Source organism: Manacus vitellinus, unplaced genomic scaffold (genome assembly GCF_001715985.3).
Source record: "Manacus vitellinus isolate BGI_N305 unplaced genomic scaffold, ASM171598v3 scaffold_0_pilon, whole genome shotgun sequence".
In the NCBI taxonomy this organism is placed as follows: domain Eukaryota; kingdom Metazoa; phylum Chordata; class Aves; order Passeriformes; family Pipridae; genus Manacus; species Manacus vitellinus.
The window spans coordinates 11,495,918-11,514,184 of NW_021938789.1; the positions used below are offsets into that span (position 1 = coordinate 11,495,918).

Genomic DNA, 18,267 nt, shown 5'->3' on the forward strand with positions numbered 1-18,267 from the left:
TAGGGATTTGGAACCTCACGGTCTGAAAAAACCACAGTCTAAGACACAATTAATGAAAGCAGTCAGCTCTGTCTCTTCTCTAAAAAGTTTCAAGCTGAAACATTCAGCCCAATGGCATTTTATAGAGGAACAGAAAATTATTTGAATTCTTTGTGTTCATCTCCTAGCATAGACTGCAGGAGTTGTAATTGAGTTAATGCCCAGAGTTTTTAAGGAGGATATTCCTCCTCCACTCATGACTTCAGAGCCAGCACAGGCCGATTCCACAACTTAAAAACTTTTGTACTGGGGTAGGGCAAATACACCTCCAATTTAGTATCCTGTAGATGTCCAGAGAAGACTAAAAAAGTGGTATTTCCCTCAAGATATCCTTGATGTTTTCAGCCAAGGCTTTCTGAGGTAGAGGTAAATTTCCTGCAGAGTTGCCTTCTTGGATTTCTCTTCCATGAATTTAAAAAAGGTCAAAATTAGTATCATTTACAAGTTGTCTACATGCATTGTGATAGGTACAGCACTGGTATGTTCTGAATCTGCCACAGGATAATTTCACTCCTCATATCTTAATTATGAGAAACACTGAACCTCTTTACATCCCTTCATGCCACTCACTTTTATAACTTCCTATCTCATCTTCTGCCTTCCCCCTCATCAGTAATTTTTTTCAAGTCTGAAGAGTCCTGATCTACTTAGACATGTACTAGTACTAAATCCCTTCCACACCTTTGATCATTCATGCTGCCTTTCTCTGTACCTTTTCTAGCTTTGTTTTGTCCTTTTTGAGACATTAGAACAGCATACAGAACTCAAGATAAAGGCAATGGTTTCATACAGAGATATAATAATATTTGCTCTTGTTTTCTTTTCCTTTCCTAAAAATTCTTAATGTCGTATTTGCTGTTTTGATAGCTACTCAGCACTGAAATGACATTTTCAGAGCACAACGAATTCACAGATCTCATTTTCAAGGGCTAAACCAAGGAACACAGCACACAACTGCGGAACACAGAAGGACTGTGTTTTACAAGTACATTACTTTTACATTTATGACTACTGACACCTTATCACCCATTTATTCAACAGTCTGCTGCAATTCTTCAATGTTGGCCTTTTGCCCATACCCAAGAGGAACTTTTCCCTCCCTTCCTGTCCACTTTTTCTAGGACTGGGATAGCAGCAATGAGGATGAGATTTAGAATTAAGGGGGTCACTGCAAAAATAACCCCAGTAGATATAATCCTTATGTATAAAGCCTGGAAACTACTTTAGTTTTCCTGGTAATATGAGCTATTTTTCACCATTTGTAATTATAAACCAAAGTATTAAAAACCAGGTTGTCTAGGTTTGGGTTTTTTTTTTAATTAAAGGCAAAAAGAAATCTCTGAAAAGATAGATAAACATGGTAATGGAGACATTCTTAACTATAACTACCTTTAATATTACTTCACAGGCTTTTCCTTTGGAGAGTCAGCTATATGTGAACTGTTTTCCACTTTTGTAGAATATTTTAATCAATGTCTAAGTCTGACTGGCTGTGGTGGGGGAAAAACAGTTTTCCCCCTGAAGTTGTAAAATGGTAAACCCCCAGGGAGTGGTGACCCTTGGGGTCGAGCCAATGAGCGCTTCTGCAAAATATAAACATATCATCCAGACTGGAAAAGAAGAGTAGTAGTTGTTGTTGTTGTTGGGAGGTGGTCATGTTGTGAAAGCCACGAGCTGAGGGGCCCCCAGCCCCAGCTGGGGGGTTACAGGGACTTGGAACAGTGTAAGACTGGGCTAAGTATCTGTAGCTAGAAAGCTGAAGAAGTTTCTCCACCGTGAGCAGCAGCAGTGGTAGAACAGCACTGACCAAGGAAAAGTGGCAGAGAGCCAGAAGAGATAAGAGAGAAGCAGCAGAGACAGCATGCAGCCAAGGAAGACACAGAGAAATGTTTGATGGAGACAGAGCAGGACTAAGTTCTACAGAGAGAGAGAGAGTGTGTGGGTAAGAACTGAAATAAAGTCCCCAAACCCCTCTGAGACCTCCTAGATAGGAGGAGGATGATGGACTCTTACTTGAGAAGAGTCTTAGAGGGCTACAGCACTGAAAAGAGAGAGCTGAAAAGCTCAAGGCTTTCCCGGAGCTGGACCGGGATGGCCAAAGGAATGCAGAGGAGGGCTTTCGCCCCCCCGCTGCCTTGAGACAGAGCACAGGAGCTCTGCAAGGGGGCTTGAATCCCCTGAAGATAGGGACCATCACGAAGGCTCCTGTACTTCGTGGTATGACGTGGTGAAGTGACCTTTGTCCCGGTGAACACAGCCCACGGAAGAGAAGACCCTCGCTTGGAGTTGAAGGGTCGAGGGGTTTGGATACCCCCCTCATGTGTACTGGCAGAGATCCAGCTACAGCTGCTGTATGACAGAGAGCCTGCTGCCCTAGAGACACTGCTGCTCTGAGAGTAGAAAGAATCTCTTCCTTAATGCAGGAGGCATTAAGATGGGCGAAGAGTTCCTCTAGAAAAGACTACCCTGCAAGTCTTCTTTTCAGCCTTTGCACTCCCATGCTAGATGACATTGCCTAGGTTTAGGGAGACCTAAAACATACTGATACAATTTCTTTTCATCTTATTGTAAGCACAACATTTTCTGATGATATAACTTCTTAAAAAAAATAATAAAAAAAACCACCACAAAAAAACCCTACCTCTGTGTTGAGGTTACATACATCAGTGTTTCAGGCCTGTCATTAATGATCTTGGTTTATTTTCATGTTAACTTTAGAAAAATCAATTAACTTCTGAGGCATCATGTCCCTTTAGAAAAGCTCTGTAAAATCTGCTTATCTGTATACCTACAGACCAAGCAGTCTAACCACTTCACAAATTGGTATGATTCATATGATTTATTTGTTCTCCTTGCCCTGCAATTTGAAACGTATCTTCTAACACATCCTGCTGTAAGAGTGACTTTCTGTGTGGAGATACCCTAAGCCTTTCCCTTCTACTTAATCATATACAAGTACTCTGAGATTATCTACTGGTCCTTTAGACTCTCTGTACAGCTTTCTGTTGCTTATACACAGTGAACAATCCATCCAGAATTATTTTTTACACGTTGATCAAGTTATTTTTCAAGATTTTATTGGACTGTCATAATTTTTTATAGTTAAGCAGAGTGTGCAAATTTTTCTAGTTACCTTTCTTGGACCTTCTGAAAATTGATTTGCTAGTTAGTAATACATTTGACCCTTCAATTTAATGATGCCTTTTATTTTCCCACTAAAATCTGTTTTGATATGGCAGTGTGAATTTTCACTGAGACTCTAATTTGATGTTTCAAAATTAAAATTATCCCCATTACATCTGATTGTACTTTACCCTTACCAATAGTCCTTTCAATTTCCTTTCTATGAACTTCTCATTTTAACATAGATGATCTTTTTAAGTTAGACAGTAATATAATGAATTCTGCTGTCTTTATCAGAATATTGAATATAATTACATTATAGTGACCTGAAGAGTTGGAGAGTAGCTCTTTGACATTTACATTTTGAACTGTATCCCGTGTAGTCCTTCAAACCAACTTAAAAATTTCTCCTTTTCTTCTGGTTCCCTGAGCAGCTGTTACATGGGACAGTCATTTGTGGATTTTAAAAATTTACATCTGAAATCTCATTTAACCTATCTTCAAAGGGGATAATGACATTTTTCCATTATAATCTTATTTTATAAGCGGCATGTTCTATGGCATACTTCACTGAATGCATTTCTTAGATTCAGATACTAAATTATTACATATGTAGCCCAATACTAAGAGTAAAAAATCACCAGGAATTACTATTTAAAATTGTTCTTTAATATACCACATATCCTTCAAAAATGGGTGGAAGAGGAAAAAAGGCATAATGAAATAGTAGCAGTATGTTTTCCTTGCAGTTCAAAAAACTTTTTACAACTTTTACAGTACAGTTGCATGTTTTTACTACTTCTGTCTTTTCTTCCCTTTTCTCATTCTGTTTCTGCCTTTTTCAGCTGCCAATCTACTTTAAATTCTGTAATTATTCTTGAAGTTTTATTTACATATTCCCACTGATTAAACCAGGAGTAAAGAAAGACAATCCATGGAAATACCAAATCACTAAGTAGCCTATATCCACAAGCAGCTAGTACCAGTAGGGGTGGCTGTATTAATTTAAAAAAGAAATTCTATAAAAAGAGTTTGAAAGACACGTGCTTTGACAGATACTCTGCAGTGGTCTGTTTAACAATGTTCTTTGAGAGACTGTTACTTTCCTTTAAAAAAAACAAATCCATATCTAGAGGTAAATCTCAAATTTTTTAGAGGAACATGGAAGACCTGTTTCCTTTTTCCCTTCTCTTTTCTTCTCCTTCATTAGGGCAAGAGTCATAATTTTATCCAAGTAGGTCATTATCAATGGCTACAAAATCATCCCAGACCTGATTCATATTTTCTGCTTTCAGCACATACAGAAAGGGAAGTCTTGACTTACCAATTACATTAGTTATTAAAAATTATTTTATCTATATAAAAGAGTTTAATGTTAGCAACTTAGGACACTTTTCATTAAATGCCTCATGAGATAAATTGTTTTGCAAACAAGGAAGGCACAAAGTATTGAAAATTATATAAACATTGTTAAAATGTGCAAACCAAAATACAATTTTGCTTAAAGTATGATTTGCATGCTTCAAGAACACAAATCTCAAAAAACGTGTTACTGAAAGGTAAAATTATTGACTGCTAGCTGCAATTTTCTCATATTCTCCTTTAAAGTTTTGTTTCAACAGTTTTATATCAGGTGGTTTATGAAGGCATACTCAGCGGAACTGAGTAACATACCCAGTGATAGGAGAAGTAGAGGTTCAGATCTCTATTCTCCCAAGATTTCAGCTCATGACATTCTGAAGCAAGTCACTTCTATCTCCTGAAAAATAGTGAGTGCACATCCCTCATTCTGGGACACAGTTCAGTGACTTCCCAGAAAAATGATGACAACAGCAGCTCCTCATTCTCTTAAAGTCTGGTGAATTTAAGCCAGGGTTTTTGCTGAATGTACAAAAGAGGAGCCTTGCTATTTGAACACACATATTCATTCATTGAAAAGGCTACAACCTTTTCTACTTTTGCTTAATTTGATTCAGTTGCTGACCAAACTAAAAATAGACTTAAAAAAAATAATTTATATCCCAAAACCTTTTTATTACAGCAATGAAGACTGGCGATGCAGCTGTAAAGGACATGACAGATTTATATAACCTTAGAAGCCTATTCTGTCAGTGCTCACCTGGTATATCCATGACTGATGCCTTAAAAGAACAAAGCATTGTGCTTCATTAAACTCCAAAAAGCCATGGACTCATATGTCTATGTAACCCCACAGGAAGTAAGAAGGAAAAAATAATAAGTACTATTTTAGTTTAATAAAAATTGTAAAATCTGTGCCTGTAGTCTTATGTGCATAACGTCAGTAAAAATGTAAATAATCTCTATAGCAGTCAAAACCAACATAATGCATTATAGTTTAGCCCACAAAGGGTAATAAATCTCAATTCGATTGCTTCAGAGAACCCTTATGTGTAATGAAAATGTATACCTCTGTGCCACCTGTCAACATGTCTCTGCATAGCTATTGAAAATGTAAAATAGTCCAGGCTCATTCAAAAGAAATAAACAGATAATATGACTTCAATGCTCTCAAGGGATAAAGCATTTGATAACATCATGGAAGAGTCAACTTATCACTGTAAAACAGATTCAGTTACAAACAGGACTTACCCATTCCTCTTAATAATGACTGAAAAAAAAGAGGAAATATTTATGAACATATCTGCTCTTCAGCATACCTTTTTCTTGCAAAACATACCTCTACTACACAAAATCCCTAAACAAACAAACAAGAAAAGCCTCACCTTTTTGTTTTATGTATATAATCACAGAATCATACAATGGTTTGCAGAAAGGACCTTTAAAGGTCATCTAGACTGAGCCCTCTGCAATGAGCGGGCACATCTTCAACTAGATCAGGTTGTTCAGAGCTCTGCCCAACCTAGCCTTGGATGTTTCCAGGGATGGGGCATCTACCACCTCTCTGGGCAACCTGTGTCAGTGCCTTACCACTCTTATCATGAAAAATTTCTTCCAAATATCCAGTCTGACTTTACCTTCCCTTCAGGTTAAAACCATTATGCCTTGTCCTATTGCTACAGGCCCTATTAGATTTACACTTATATATGCAAACACAGATGGATGATTTCAAATGTAACAGCCACTGCTCTTTTAAATGACAAATGAGTTTGAGAAATATAAAAACGGCTAGGAAAAAAAATTTTTAAAAGGATTGTCCTAGGTTTCAGATAGCCAGAAATAAATACAAAATAAAACTTTAGGTAAATAATTTCTTCAGTTTCAATTTATAGCAGAAATATAAGTACAAAAAAGGGCAAGGAGTGTGATCAATGATAATGAACAGACTTCTGTAAAAAATGTGACAAAATATAAAATTAAAGAACAGTAGTTCAGTAGCTCTTCCAGCTGAAAAACTGGAGGACACACAATGAAACTAGCGGGTGGAGAAAGCAATATCTTCGCACACTGCACAGTTAAGATATAAAACTTATTTTCACAGAATGCTGCAGATTCTAAATAAAGAGATTAATAAAAAAAAAGCTCTAAAAATTCATGATGAAAAACATGTCAAGAACTATTAAATACAATGTCATTATCTCCTGACTGGGAAGTCCTTGAATTGTAAATTGCTAGAAATCAGAGAACATTCCTAGGACATGTCAATATATGCTTTTCTTATTTTTTACCTTTTCTGAACATTTTGAGCTTTGACAAAGCTAAGATATAGAACTAAATGAACTTCGTTCTGACAACTAAGAGATTTTTATGTTTTGTACTGTCATTTATATGCCAAAATGGAATTTTATTTATATGACCATAAACCTCATGAACACTTCAAAGAGTATAATAATTTTTATTGCAGATAAAACAGCCACAGAAAGCTATATTGCCTAAAAAAATGAACACTTCTTAACAGGAAAAGCTTGCAATCAACTATAACATACTTTAGGGTGAAGTTATACATGTTTATGATATTTTACAACCTGCACTACGCTAAAATAACGCAATACTAACGCACATATGCTACAATTTAAAGTCTCTAAATAACTTCCAATGTGTTCTTGATGATAAATAGTTCACATTTCTATGCACAATATTGATGTTCTGTTAATATGACACAGGTTGACATGAAAGTGGAAAAAAATAGGGAGAGGGCCTTACTGTGTTTGGAGGTATTTTTCTATCAGCAACCAAGCAGGCAGCAGAAATAAAGACTCCTCTCACCTTCTCAGAGCTGCTGAAATGAGCTGTTTATTTGACTAGCAAGTCACGGTGTAGACTGTGAAGTCCAACAAACAAATAAATTTAACACAGCCTCCCAGAGAAGTAGGTCATCTCATTTTCAAGGAAGCAAGGTAAATAAAAACAGAAAACACCTAAGATACAGATAGACTTCCTTGCAATCTGGGTAAGATTAGATGCTGAGAAACCATGAATAACTTCTCATCAGATATTGACAATATCTTGTATAGTTTACAACTGGATTGCCCTTGCTTGTTTATAAAAAGCATTTATGTATTGCAAGTATTGAATAATAAATTGTGGTGTGATTATCAACTACTGATAGTAAAGAACGTCTTTGTTTAACACTTCTCGCCCATGCTGCAGCTCAACTGTGCCAACATAGCAAGAGGTGGTTCCTTCATCACTGCCTCAGAGAGCTTATTCTCAAAAAGCATTCCCCTGTGTTTGCTGGATTGTTAGGAGAAACTCATTAAACTCAGTAGAACACTCCCTGACATAGTATTCAGATTTTATAATTGTATATTCCTTACAAAATCCCACCAAAATAATTTGCTAAACATTAATTTTAATTTAATCTCTATGAAAGACGAAGGCTGTGCACTATAATGGGACATTGCTTGGGTTTATGTTTTCACCTGTACTGTGTGAATCCTCTACCTGATCATAGTTGAACCATTTTTTGTGAATTTTCCTCTCCAATGAGTAGATAAGCTTTTCATGGGTTTTAATCCTAAAAATATACATCAAGTTCTTGTTACTCATATACCCAGTGTGAGATTTGAAGAGGTGGCCACTATCAAATCACTCTCACAATTCAGAGACTGAACAACAAATTATGAAATAATATTGAAAAAAATATTTGAGGAATCAGAACTTTCAGCTGGAAATCCTGTAATTTGTGTCTCAGTTGGGTTTTGTTCAGCAGTACATACAGGAATATGTAGGCTGAAATAATAAATCCATTATTAACATCCTGAACACAAAAAAGGAACAGTTATTCACAGTGATTTACTTATATCCATTCAGAAGGGATTCAAGAGTCGGTTATCAGAAAATACCATTGTAGTGACTAACAGTGGTAAAAAAGAAAATAAAACATTAGAAACTGTCAGGAAAGGATAAGAAAACAGAAGGGCATCACTGTGCCTTTATATACTGCACTCAACCACTTAATACTGTGCATAGTGCTGGTTTTCCAGTCTTAGAATATAAAGCAACAAGAAACTTTCAGAAGAAAGGACAGAAAGAATGGTCAGGCACTGAGTGATTTTTTTGTAACAACAGCTCATCCTGGAAAAGACACACCTATGGAAAAATGGACCGTACCATAGTACATTTAATGAAAATATCAAGTTACAAGTTTAAAACAAAGGGAAGGGACTTTTTTCCTACCTACCATATAATTAACCGTAGCATTCATAGCCACAGGATGTTGTAGGTCAAGAGTCTACACAGGCCCAAAAAAAAAAAATCATTAAAAAGATAAGTGTTAAAAAATGACAAAAGAATGGACTAGTCATTGTGGTTACTGCTGCTAACTAGAAAAAATTTAGAGCTTGAGAAATTCATAAACGTCTTCTTGCTGGAGCCTAAAAGGCCATGATAAGGAAGGATCACATTAAATTTTTACCCTCAATTTCTTCTGTGCTTTTCATGACTGGTTAGTATATGAATTTCACTGAATACTTAGTCTGACACGATACAACTGTTGTTATGTTTTCATTTCCTTATTATAATTATACTTTAAAATAATTTTTGTCCTTATCATCATTGCCATATCATGGTTTAGCTGAGGTCTTTAGCATATTTTCTTCTTTGCTAGACAAATTTTCTTTTTCCCAATTTAAAAAGCAAGAATCTCTGAAAAGCATTGGAGTACAAATTAGTATTTCTGAAATCCTGTTCTGACCTTCACCCCACTCACTGCATGACCTCCTTTTCTACTTCACACTTTTCTCTTGCAACTCTTCTTTCCTTGAAAATCATTCATCCACAAAATTTAAGTGACAGCTATCCTCCACTAGAAGATTAACTCTGTTTAAAAATTATTCTTTATTAAGAAGTACTATGTCACACTAGAATTAGATGCTTGGATTAACATTGCAAAATTTAGAAACATGATTACTGTATTATTATCATTTAATGATTTTCGTTTTACAGCTTACTTTTTTATAAGAAAGCCATTTCTCCATTTTGTGCTCACACTGTGCCTACTCACTTAGAACTATACATCTAACTATTGTGGAACAAAAATAGCATAAAAAGAAGTCTGCTCAGAAAGGAAAATTACCATATTCATGACTTTCTAGATAAACTTTTCAGAACACAGAAAGAGACAGAATTTGAACCAGAAAAAGTTACTGTCAAGTTTCCTGATTAAAAAGACAGCTCCATAAAGTAGCTGAATTTGTTAAAAAAAAAAAAAAAAGAACTGTTTAAAAGCAATGAAATAAAATTACAGCTCCAATACATATAAAATGCACATACAACAATGTTAGATAATAGGTAGATGCATTTTGTATGTACATATCTAGTTCATTAAAGCCAATGAGGGATAAATCTGTGTATTAGGAAAGCAAAGTAGATAATGAAAAGCAATTTTACAAAGATATAAACATTAAGCAATTATTTAAATACAAGTGTGTTGAAGTAATAGGGTGTAAAGTAAGCAACTGAGGAATACAGACTACTTGGCTTTTTGAAGCACCACCTCATTGCTCTCCATGTTTCCCTTTGAAAATGCTTCTATCATGAGAGTGCCCTAGAGCAATTTCACAAAGGGCTAATATATTTTAAATTATGTTATGGTTTAAATATCTATTTAGAGTCTGAGCTACTCAGTTTCTGCACAATGAGGTAATTGCAAGAAGATCTTTGTGTATTCAGATCACATTTTCTAAAACCATCTGGTCAATACCTTTCAGAAAACAGATAGAGTGAGAAGGCTCATCCTTTTTCAGTCTGAAATCTTCTTAATAACAAAAAGAATCCAAAGACTAAAATCACAAAATACTCCCCTAATAAGGATTATAGCTGAGACTTTTAAAACCTGTGTCAACATAACCCTTATTTTAACAGCCTAAGTTTCACCATGTTAATCTCCAGGTTTTTTACCTAAAGACAACTGAGAAACAGACTAAAAGGAAAATTTGTTCAACTTGGGACTATAAGCACTGTTACACAGTGTAAACAAAACAGCTTTGGTGATCAGGTAACAAAAGGGTTCTGCACCAGAGCACAATTAGTGTGGCACAGGTTCTCACCTCTGGGTACAAGAACCTAATTTCTTTGCAATGAATGCCTGATGTTTGAGTGCATTATTCCTGCCAAGTTGGCAACTCACTGGTGTTTCTTAATATCTTAAAAACTACAACATTTTAGCATTAACTTTATTTTCTCAAGCTCGTTAAGTTTCTTGAGCTCTCTTGATTCTGAGTTTATGTTTGCAGTGCAAAAATTGAAAGAGGAGTGATTTAGCCTTTAAGATGGAACAGCACTTTTGAACAAAGACTCTTATGTCCCCTCTCAGTATTTAATAGGTCATGACTGACTTGTTTGGTGGGGAAAACAAAAAAGAACACAAAAATCCAATTAGAACAACTGAAACAGGATCAGGTGGACAGACAACTATGGAATAAAGACTACTTCTGGAGAGCCTCTGCCTATCATTAAATCTTTATACAGTAGTTGAACATATCTGGGAAGCAGATAGTCATTGTTTCAGGGCAAAAGTGTGGTTAACATTGCTTTACTTATTTGTTCCACACTAGACTTGCTCTTTTTGCCATTGAGATCAAAACCGAATGAAAAGTGAACTGCAACACATCAGTATCTCACTTTTTGTATTTTATAAAAAGTAAAACTGATAAACCAACTTTTAAAAGGATGCTAGTCATCTTAGAGAATGACTCAATTCACTGAACAAGGTTATTAGTTTAACAACTAAAGCTGACATTCTCTCAAGTTGAATTTATGTACTACGTCTACAGTACATTTTCAACTTATTCTTAAGCTAGCACATTATATTCTCATCATGTAATATAAACCTAAGGAGTGAATCAAGCTTCATAAATATCTTTTTCCAAGTCAGGATTCTAGGTGAAGCTCTTACATAACACGGAAATGTTGAATTTTGCAGAAACTTCACATCAGAATCTATTTTCCCAAACCAGCATAGTTCCCTCAGTTTTTCAGAATGCATTATCACATACAATTTTGGGACATTTCACTGCAGTGATGTAATAAGTGTTCTACTGGGCTTGTGTCCTCTCGAGATTAACAAGACTTGAGACAAGAATGTAACTACAGCTGCTGTTCTCACAGTGTCACAGTTAAGCCTGAAGAGTGCTAAATAACCCAATTACCTCCCTACTGTCACTATTTTCCTCAGCAAACTCGGTAACTAGTGAAGCACACCTTAAACTAAAGACAAAGTAAAGATCAGAATGTCAATAATCAGAATAATGTAAGTGCTTTTAGCACTGGGACACTGATGAGCTGCTGACAGAATCTAAATCTCTCTCCTTCAGGAATTTGCAGCCATCTGTCCACGATGTCAAATTCCTTCCTGTGGAGCCACTTGCACAACTCTCTAGCGTCCTGAGGTATAAAAGTACTCAGATCTTAAGAAATTCTCTCTGTACACTTGGGAACAAAGTTATCACCTGTCAAATAACACAGCATATAACATCAAAGATTTCCTGAGCTGAACATGTTAGTATCCTTTGACTGATGAAGGAGAAGGTTTGCCAGGCTTAGTAGGAGAGATCTCAACCACTACCATAGGAGTGTTTCACAGAAACATACATACAGCACCTAATGGGGTACCCATGGGGTACCCTAATGGGCTGTTCACTTTCTTCTCAGCTGGCTCCAGAACACTGAAATCACCCAAGGAACTGTCCTTAAATCTTCATACACCCTTTCAAAATTTTGTCCAGATGTCAACCAACAACAAGAAAACCCATTTCTCCTAGGCAGGCATTTACTCTGAATTGTGCTTCTTATTCAGAAGTGATCTAGGCACCTATAAATTAACATGTTGGCATTAAAAAGCAATATATCACTCTTAGAGTAGAAAGTCTCCATGCATTAGCTGTGCGCCTTCCATGAAATATTTTTGGTTCTTGCATTTTCCTGGTTAAAGGCTGGTAAGGGAATTGCAGGGAATGACTCCTAGTGAAATAAGATGACATTTATATTCCTCTGAAAGTGAAACTGTTCTCTAATTAAGAAAGCCAGACTGTCTGCCATGATAGAAGCAGATAGAGAGGTTTCCACGTGAAAAACAAAGCAAGCCTACAACAGCTGAAATTGGTGAGCGGTTACAAAGCACTCAACTAACGGCACAATGAAAATTCATGAAAGGTCTGAAACAGAATTGCATCATGTCTTAAGAAAAGCAGCAAGTCATATGAACAAGGACAACAAATACCTTGTTCACTGCAACCCTAGTGAAATTCAAGCACAGTTGTTCTGCTGTACTCATTTGTAACTGTGTTGTCCGTTCGTACCTTTTACTGTGAGCTGAAATAGCTCTCTGTGGGTTTAACAAACCCAGCGTGTAAGTGGGATTCTGTGTCACCTTTCCAAATACTTCACTCCCAGTGTATGTTGCGCAGGGGCTGAAATATTATCAGAGAGGGTTTTCATGTGATCTGCAGGCCAGGCAGAAAGTCCCATAGTAGGAGCAGGACAAGTAGGACCATTCATATTACTTTTTGGGGGTACTGTTATGCAGTTAGATTTCCAGGTATGAATAAAAATACGAAGACACTAAAGAAAGTATCAGCAGTGCTTGTTAAGAAAAAAAGGTATTTAGTTGCTATGAAACATTTTCTTAGACCATTATGCTGTGAATACTGATGAAAAACCTACTTAACAACTGAGATGTGATAACAGGCAAATGTTTACATGACCAGAATGTGAAGGACAGATAAAACCTTGTCGGTTGGCTACCTTTATATTATTTTAAGCTGTTAGGATATTTTCCTTGACATACTGAATTGGAAAGGAAAAATCAGGCTAAGTAAAGTTTAAGCCACCTCATTTAACCAACACATAATTAGCAAATATGACTTGTTTGCACAGTGAGGTGATCGAAGTCTCTTTGGTTATAATATAAAGTGAAATTTACCATTAAAATTTTGAAGAAATATATTTAAGTACTTAGAGAATAGGACTTAATAAAATGTTACATGCATTCACCAATTTATCTTGCCTCATTAATTATGGCTCCATTCAAAAAAGACCCTCTCTATTCCTTAAGAAGAACCATCTATATAGTATTATACATTTTGAAATACCATATAAATGTGTCAGATTCATTTCCTTCACAAAAGCCCCAAAGAAGGAGAAGAGCTTTTCTTTCTGGTCTTTCATCTACATTTCAGCATTTTCAAACATAAATATGCTAAACAAAAAGCCACGTGCAGTACTAGAAGAGTTGTGGTGGCAAATTTTTAACTGCAGGAAGTTTAGTTCTATATTAGGAACCTTACAATAATTCAAACTCTACTGGCCAAAACAAAATTTTAAAAAAGTAGGTCTTTTCTGGTAAACACATATAGATGATCTGTCTTAGTAGGCTTTTCTCAATGCAGACCCCGCTTTACTGCACGCTCACTGGGGAGAGGATGGAAGAATGAACAACAGTTGATAGCTTTTCATCCCATTAGCAGCAGGTAGGTAGATAACACAGCACAAACATGAGCACAATACAACACCCTCTGTACGCTAAAACACTGTGTTAATTCACTTGCTTCTAAATATAGAGCCAGGTCATTCTTAAGTACTTGCATACAGGACAACTTCACTGATGAATTCTTCCCTGTTAATTTCTGATCCCTTTCTAACTTGCCATAGGAGTCAGAAAAAAGGTTATTTATGTTAATAACTGCAATGTGCCTGTGAACACTCCTGAGTACCGACATGGGTCATGGAACAACTCATGGCTCTGTTAACAAACTCTCTCCTCCTATTAGATATACTAGCTGTGTGTAAAATTTGAGAATGGTCTCTGAAAAGTTTTAACTCCTGAATGATGTCCAGGAATTTCTGGGGAGAGAATGAGTTAGCATGTCCAAGAAGCTTCCCAGGAACCACGATACCAGTACAGCTGATTAAGTCACAGTGTCTGAGACATTCCTGGGTAATGTTTAATATATCAACACCATGTCAGAAAAACAATAACAGGAAAAGCTTGTAATTTGAAGCAGGTTTTTTATTTCATTATGTCACAGTGCCTACACATTTCCTGCTTGGGCTACACCCGTGCACTGAACCATGGCATCTAGTAAAGTGTCATTCACCCAGTGGAAAAATCTAAATGCTGGGAGCCACCTGACAACCATTTCAATGACAGTATTAAAAAGCTGTGTTAGATGCTAAAAAATAACTTCTAAAATACAACCACCCCAGAACAAAAAAGCTATAGTCACTGAAATCCACTGCCAACAGAGTGCCTGAGGTTGTGCATACTCCTCTTTATCACATAAAATGGTGGGACAACGGTGAACACTTCTGTCTATATTAATAGTTATAAATCTAAGAGAGCAGCAAACAACCTTTAGCTAGGATAATTTCAGCAAGGATGTGTGAAAGATGGATGATTTATTATGCTGGACAGACACAAGAGACTCACTAAAAGCAATAGGCTCAGTGGAGATAGGCACTTAACAGTTGCAATTCACTGAGTACAGATGCAAAAAAAGAAGCTATGTGACATTTTTATTGGTATTCCACTACTTCCAGATTCAAAAGGAGTAATTTAGTTTAAGAAACAGGTGATGCAAATAATCTTTGTAGTAACTCAGTAACCTGGCAAGTTACATAAGAATTCTACATAAAAGAATGGGGGTTTTTATATTATTCTTACCAACACACTTTTTGGTATTCTAAGTTCTTTATTTTAGCTTGTCATCTGAAAGTAAGTTTCCAAGTCTTCTGAAAATCAAAGCAATTGTCATCCACTGAGTTCTTCTTTGTCCTACCAGCGACATCTTCAAAGCATTACAAAAGCTTAGATGTGACTGCCCTTAATTGAACTCACATATTTTCCTTGAACAATTCTTTTATTTCTGTATTACTTTAAGGTCAGTCAATTTCCAATAATCATTACCAGCTGAAAACCAGCTCAGTTTAACAGTGACATAAAACTATTGTGATTTTAGATACCTAATAGACCACACTGATGTTGTTTGGTAGTATCAGTTCAACTACTAAGGAAAAACAGAAAAATCAACACCACTTGCTTTGACACTGTGCCCATCAGGCAATGAAGAATTAAAAGAGGTGAGACATGATTAATACAATTTCTTAGCTTTTGAAATAATCCCGTTATTCATTCTAGTTTTCAAATCCATGGCCTTGAATCTGTAGGAGATCATTGACTGATGTGGATTTGTACCTGCCTTGTGTATACTTATTTTTTTCCCCAGCAATTTCATGTTTCTTTCTGGTACTGACCTTCAGTTCCAGTTGATAACATCACTTAAATGAGATCTTCTGGTGTTCCAGTGCTAACCAATTTATAGCATCTCTGAACTCTTGATGTAACCTGGAGAACTTAATCCATTTTATTGCATTTACATAAATTAAATTACTCTGCCTCTCACTCTCTTTTACAGCCTGCAATGTTGTTTGGTTAATCACAGGGTACCAGCGCTACCAAACTGCTAAACTTTCATACAAACTTTTCAAGTCTGATCTAATATCACTGTAACCAGAGGAGCTACATAAAATGTTATCTTGCGTGAAAAAAACAAGGGTATATTGAAACTATAAATGCCTGCTTGTCAAAAAAATAACGCAAGAACATGTTCACAACTGTTTGTTTTTTTGCATTGTAGATGAGATCCAACATTAGCCTGTGTTTTGCAAATCCTCATACCATTTCATATGTTTCAGGGTGCAAATAAAACAGTGCTATCTTAAAATCACACAGGTTCTTTCTAAAAATATGAAAGTGCTAGAGTCACTGTATAGTGAAAGGAAGTCACAGTAGAAGAGCATAAGTAATTTCAAAGGCTACTTGCAGTCTGATTTTAATATTAAATTTACTTCAAATTAGTGATTTTCATCCGCTTCTTTGCATGCATCCTTTAAAACTTTTAGAAAGGATATTTCAGAAACTGAGTCTGAGAAATAAGCCAAAATATTTTCTGAGGAGAAGAAAATTTATTAGTACTTTTAAATAATTTTTACAAAGTAAAACTGGAAGATCTATAAGAAAATGGAGTGGGGAAAGAGGTACAGTGTATACAGCAGTAGACTAAATGAAAATTAATTACACAGGTTTCATTTTTTCCTTTCTATAAATACACTTCAATAAAAGTACTTGAGCTCATAGAGGAGAAAAAATGAGGGAGGATAATTGTGTCTAGACTACTGCTCAACATTCACACACATTCCTCTGTCTATATAAAAATACATGCAATGTCAGATTAAAACCCATGGCTGGTGGGTGGAGTTCTGTCTTTAAACTGATTTACATTTAAGACCTTAATTAAATTTTATTCCTCCTCTTCAGTAACTTATTAGCTAATTCACTTTGTCTATTGATTTTGTAAGTTGAAAACGTCAGTGTGAATCACAGAATATTTGGTGTGTTGGAAAATAAATATAACAAAACCTGAAATATTTGTAAACGGAAGAGCTGTCTGGTGGGTAAATACAAACCAAAGTAGGGTTCGTGACACAGGCTTTTGCTGCTCAGAGGATGGTCCTTCTCCAAATGCAAGATGTTGGATATTCCTGAAGGACATTACCCTCCTGTTTCCTGATGTCTGTTTTGTTAGAATGAATGTACCTCTGAAAAAGCCATTTGCTTGCCATCTACCTTTGGGGTGGTTTGCTGTTATTATAGCAGTGGGCTTAGAAAAGCTGATAAAGGCTGCTGTGGCATGAGAAAATGTGTCCTGGAGCAATTAACACCCTCCAAAGAGAAGTCAAAACTGGGTAGGATTGCAAGATTGTATCACAATCGGTGTATTTCATAATTTCTTACAACACATGAATGTTTTGAGTAACTTCAATATGCTTAGCTCCTTTTTCCTTTACCTTAAAGAAGCTTATACCTCTCCTATGGAAGAACATATTCTCCTCTTGGTACTTGCAAATCATTAAGATCCTAATCTGGATTTAGGAACAAAAATTGTGGCCAGATGACATATGTTGCAAAGGGGTTGCACAGAGAGGAGTCCTAGGGGAAGACAAAACCCCATAAAATGTAATTACCTCTAGTGGTAGATAAACTCTAACATCTACAAAGTATGAAGGGTCATAACACTCCAGCTGCAATCAGTGAGATGCCAGGAAACTAAAGTACCACCAGTCACGACAAATAAAACTGCCTGGGCCCTGCAAAATGCACCCTGAGGGAACCAAACTTATGCAATCGGGAAGCAGTGTGTCATATTAAGATGGTATCACTGTAACGGGGAGTCTGAGCAACTAAAACACTTCTTCTCACTTCTGAGGAAAATATGGGAGCCCTCCTACTCTCTTTACCTCCTGTGACTGATGTCTTCACTCTCTTAATAAGCCATTTAGAGTCTCTCCACGTTTCAACGTGCCTTCTCCTTCAGGAAATTCAGCCAATTCCACTGGCTACAGCACCCAAACCTGCATCCTTCACCTGCTATAACAGCAATGAATCAATTCCAAAATACTGCTAGATTCACTTTCACATCTAGGCACCTTCATAAACAATTTCAAGTGGGCAAGGTTACAGTGTATTTTCTATTTATTCTCATCGCCTTGTAAAATTACTCATTTTAAAGTGGTAAATTTAAGTATGTCCTCAAAACTGTCCTCTAGGCTAAGAGTTATGCTGAAGTAATTGCTAACTAGATGCAATAGTTCCTGTAATCAGTTCATTTCAGCTGTTCTGCTTTCATA

At 36.2% G+C, this 18,267-nt stretch overlaps 1 protein-coding gene across 5 annotated transcripts in view; it reads right to left on the reverse strand.

The window, feature by feature from the left end:
- Positions 1 to 18,267, reverse strand: part of KCNIP4 (potassium voltage-gated channel interacting protein 4) — a 415,466-nt gene that overhangs the window by 267,232 nt on the left and 129,967 nt on the right. The window contains exon 1 of one of the 5 annotated variants that reach the window (XM_018067840.1): positions 7,285 to 7,331. The exons of the other annotated variants lie outside the window; for them this stretch is intronic. The gene's annotated coding sequence lies outside the window, so the exon portion shown is untranslated. Of the gene's footprint in view, positions 1 to 7,284; positions 7,332 to 18,267 lie in introns of those variants that run through there. 5 annotated transcript variants of the gene reach the window in all.